The following is a 5,423-nucleotide window of genomic DNA, read 5'->3' on the forward strand; positions in this document are numbered from 1 at the left end:
TCTGGTAGCATAGTGCCTAAGGCACTTGACTGCTAACCAGAAGGCTGGCGGTTCAAACCCACCAGCCAGTCCTTGGAAGGAAGGTTGGGCAATCTTCTGTAGTGATACCGCCCTGGAAACCCAAGGAGGGGTCGCTATGAGTTGGGTCCGACTCCACGGCACATAACAACAACAACAACATCAAACAATCACAATGTAGAGACCTTATTTGGATTCTGAATCAAACAAACTATAAAAACAAAATGGAAATCATTTATAACATTTATAAGGTAACAAAAAATTTGTATAAATACTAAGTATTTAATATTAACAAATTATTATTAAAAATTTTCAAGTGATAAAAATGAATTCTAGTAATATTTAAAGATAAAACTTCTTTTGGAGAGACATAATAAAAGATTTACAAAACAAATTATATAATACTTGGTATTTATTTTGAAATAATGCACATGAAAGTGAATGAGAATATAGATGAGAAAAGAATGGTGATGAGTTAACAAAAATTATTAAAATTAAATGATGAGTATATGGCACTCATTATATATACTATACTGCCTCCATTTGTATATGTTTAAAATTCCTCATTTAAAAAAAATCAATGTCTATAATATACTAATTAATAGGATATAGGAAGAAATCAAAAGCTACAGAAAAAGCATTTGATGAAATTTAGCATCTACTTATGAAAAAATAAATTCTTAGCAACCTCGGGGAATATAGGAGCTTACTTAATGCAGTGAGGGATATCTACAAAAAAGCACAGCAATATTGTATTTATTGGTGAAATTTTGAAAGCTATCTGCAATTGGGACCAAAACAAGGATTTCTGCTATCATCACTTCTATTCAACATTATATTGGAAACTTTAGCTTGTACAATAAAAAATAAATAGAAAGTAATAATAATATGCAGATGTTATGAAGATATAAATGGAAGACAAACAAATCTATAAACCACTAGAATTAATAAATGAATTTAACAAGGTCACAAGATAGAAGGCATTTCTGTGTATTAACAAATACTTTTCTACATATCACTGCCATGGAGTCATATTACTCATAATGACCCCTCCTTGGGTTTCCGAAGCTGTATCACTATGGAAGTAGATTGCACAGTCTTCCTTCCAAGGAGTGGCTGATGGGTTTGATTAGCAGTCAAATGCCTCAGGCACTACGCCACCAGAGCTCCCGTATTTCTACATAGTTATTCTTGGTGTTATGTACCCTCGAGTTGGACTCATACCGACCCCTCCTTGGGTTTCCGAGGCAGTGTCACTACAGAAGTAGATTGCCCAACCTTCCTTCAGAGCAGTAAATAAATAATTTTTAAAAAATTTACGATAGTACCCAAAATATTCAAATACCTAGGAATTAATCTAACAAAACAAAAGCAAGAAAACATAAAGAATTGAGAAATTAAGAAGCTCTGGTGGCACAGTGGTTAAGTGTTACGCTGCAAACGGAAAGGTCAGCAATTCAAACTTGCCAGAGAAAGATGTGGCAGCTTGCTGTTTTAAAGATTAGACTCCTGGAAACCCTATGGGGCAGTTTTACTGTCTAATAGGGTTGCTATGAGTCAGAATCCTCTTGATGGCAACTGTTGGGTTGATGGATATTGAGAAATTAAAGAAGTCCCAACAAACAGAGGGACCTTGTTCAAGAACCAAAAAATTCAATATTGGAAAGATATCAATTCTCTTCAAATTGATCTGTGGATTCAATGCATTCCTAATCAAAATCCCAACAAGATTTTATTGTTTCCTTCTCTTCTTTTAAAGAAAACTAACATGCTGATTCTAAAATTTATTTAGCAATGCTGAAGGTCATAAACAGTCAAGGAAACCTTAAATAAGAATGAAATGGGGGGACTTACACTTCCAGGTATCAATACCTAAAATAAAACTACAAGAGACAGAGGAAATTGTTGCAAAATAATAAACGAACCAATGGAACAGGATAAACAGTCCAAAAATGTTTCACATTTATATGATCACTTGATTTTTGACAAAGCTGATATTGTAGGGTATGTGAGAAAGGATGTTCTTTTCAATAAACGGTACAGAGTCTATTGACATCCACATGGCAAAAAACATGAAATGAAACTCCTACCTCATGTCATAGAAAAAAGTCAATTCCAGTAAATTATATATATAAAGCAGAAGGTAAGGCAATAAAACTTTTAGAAGATAACGTTGTTATTGTTAGGTGCTGTCAAGTTGATTTCTGATTCACAGAAGATAACATAAACGACTATATGCAAATATCCCTAAATGTGGAAAAAAGATAGATAAGTTGGGTACGTTAAAAACAAGAACATATGTTCATCAAATGATACATTGAACTGGGCAAATCTGCTGCAAAAGATCTCTCTAAAGTTTTAAAAGAGCAAAGATGTCACTTTGATGACTGAGATGACCTGACCCAACCCTTGGTATTTTCAATAGCCTCATATGCATATGAAAGCTGGACAATAAATAAGGAAGATCACAGAATTGATGCATTTGAATTGTGGTGTTGGCAAAGAATATTGAAAATACCATAAACTGCCAAACAACGAACAAATCTGTTTTGGAGGAAGTGCAGCTGAAATGCTCCTTAGAAGCGAGAATGGCCAGACTTCATATCTCATATTTTGGTCATGTTATCAGAAGGGACCAGTCCCTAGAGAAGGATAAGTACTTGGTAAAGTAGAGGGTTAATTAAAAAAAAAAAAAATAGAGAGAGAAGACTCTTAAGAAGGTAGATTAAGACATTGGCTGCAATGATATACAGGAAGCAGACCACATCCCTAAGGCAGCTACTTAGCTGCTCAAGCATAGCAACAATTGTGAAGATGGTGCAGGACTGGACAATACTTCATTCTGTCATCCATAGGGTTGCTATGAGTCAGAAGCAACTCAATGGCACCTGACTACAACAACATGCTCATCAAAAGACATAATTGAGAGAATGAAAAAGCAAGCCACATAGTAGAACAGTTATGAATATGTGGTGTTTCAATTGATGGGTACCAATTGGATATCCACGCAGGAAAATTGAGATTGGACTGTACCTCATGCCATACTTAAACATCAATTTTTGGTGGATGGAAGGTCTAAATTTGAAAGGAAAAATAATAAGCTTCTAGAGCAGAGATTGTCAAACTATGGCTTGTGGGCCAATCCAGTCCACTACCCGTTTTTGTAATAAATGGTTTTGTAAATAAAGTTTTATTAGAATGCAGTCAAGTGCATTCGTTATGTAATATCAATGCCTGCAAGAGAGAAGTGTCTCCTCCATGATTTATCCAATCTATGTATTTTGAACAATACTAATTTGGTCAGTGAACACTCATTGCTATAATCCACTATACCAATTAACAAAAACTCTGCTAAAGTGACCTGAAGTACTTGTAGTAACAACCTCTGGTGCTCTTTTATTATTATTATTATTATCCATTCCCTGGAGAAGGATGTCATGCTTGGTAGGGTGGTGGGTCGACGAAAGAGGGGGAGGCCTTCAACAAGATGGATTGACACGGTGGCTGCGATGATGGGCTCAAGTATAGCAGGGATTATGGGGCTGGCGTGGGATCGGGCAGTGTTTCGTTCTGCTGTGCATGGGGTCGCTATGAGTCGGAAACAACTCGACGGCACTTAACAACAACATTATTATTATTATTATTATTACTATTATTATTATTATTATTATTATATAGTAACCTGGCTTACATATTCTTGGTTAAGACAAATGACCACTTCTAGGACATAGATAATGGGAGCAGTAGTGAGTCAGTGGTAGAATTCCTATCTTCCATTTGGGAGACCAAATTTAATTCCCAGACAATAAACATTGTGAACAGCCATCATCCTTGTCAGTGGAGGCCTGCTTGTTGCCAGGGTGCTAAACAGGTTTCAGTGGAGCTTCCAGACTAGTATGGACTAGGAAGAAAAGTGTGGTGATCTGCTTGCAAAAATCAGCCAATGAAAACTGTATGGATCACAACAGTTCAATCCAGAACCAATCATGGGGATTGTGCAGCACGGGGGAGCATTTCGTTTTGTTGTGCATGGGGTCGCCCTAAGTCAGAGGCTGACTTGAAACAAGGAGCTCTGGTGGTGTAATGAATAAGGCATTTGGCTGACAACCAGAAGGTCAGCAGTTCAAACCCACCAGCCACTCCTTAGAAGGAAGATGGGGCAATCTACTTCCATAAAGATTTACAGCCTTGGAAACTCAATGGGAGTCAGAATTGATTTGATGGCAGTGAGTTTGGTTTTGGCTTGATAACTATAACAGCAGGACACAGATTAAGACAAAGACGCACATTTATATTTATATTTACCTTTCTAAGATGAAGTTTTTTAAAGTAAATTATAGATCATATAACAATCCTTTAAACATCACACTGCCACCATCATACTTTGTCCCCAGAATTCTTTCAGGCCAGTCCCTTGTTCTCCCTCTGCTCCTCATTCCCCAACTGTTCTGGTTACCTAGTACCACTCTGACAGGAATATACTACAAATGGGATGGCTGTAGCAAACAGGAGTTTATTCTCTCATAGTTTGGAGGCTTTAAGTCCAAGTTCAAAGTGCCAGGCTCTAGGGGCTGTGTGAAAGCCCCTCGACCTTGGGCTTCAGCTCTGCCCCTTGCACCTGGCCCACTGAAGCTAGAGGCATCTCTTCACTCAGGCAGCTACTGGCTGCTGAGGCTAACAAGCCCAGCGTCAATAAATAAAATGGCACAGTCCTGATGTTACCAAACGACATGGTAGGCCATTAATTCAAGTCCATTGAAAGCCCCAAGGTTGGCAGAGCATGGTAGGCTGCTGAACAATGACAAGGCTACATGCAAGGTTCCACTGTGCCATAAGCTAGACACTGTTCACCAAGGCTTCTCCTTATATACAGGAAGCAGACCACATCCCTAAGGCAGCTACTCAGCTGCTCATAGTAGATTCCACCATGGAGTTGAGTACCAGTCTCATTATGGGGAATATTACATCCAGCTGCCCAGCCACTCAACCAGGCCTAGCCACGTTGACACACAAACTTAACCACCACACCAACTTTCACTTTCTGGGGTTCTCTGCACATGTTGGCCTCCTATTTTGGTTCTTATTTTCTACATAGGTGACAGTTTTGAGCTGTCTACCCAGTCATTAGCCCTGAGTTCTCTCTCAAATCGTAACTCTGCTGATGGATTTGCAGCTCTCTCTTGCTCAGGTTTCTTTGTTATTCATAAGGTTTTCCCTGGCCAATTCTTTGAGAAGTGGATGGCCTCTTCTTCTTCCTAGTCTGTCTCAGTCTATAAGCTAGGCTGTTACCTGTGTACCAGGTGCATTTCACTGGGTTTTAAACACCAGAGGCTCAGCCTCAAAACTCACGTCTACATGTCACCACAGTAGGACAAACCAACAGACAAGTTTGTCTTGCTGTTGGA

Source organism: Orycteropus afer, unplaced genomic scaffold (assembly GCF_000298275.1).
Source record: "Orycteropus afer afer isolate SDZICR_OR568_19922 unplaced genomic scaffold, OryAfe1.0 scaffold00012, whole genome shotgun sequence".
Taxonomy (NCBI): Eukaryota; Metazoa; Chordata; class Mammalia; order Tubulidentata; family Orycteropodidae; genus Orycteropus; species Orycteropus afer.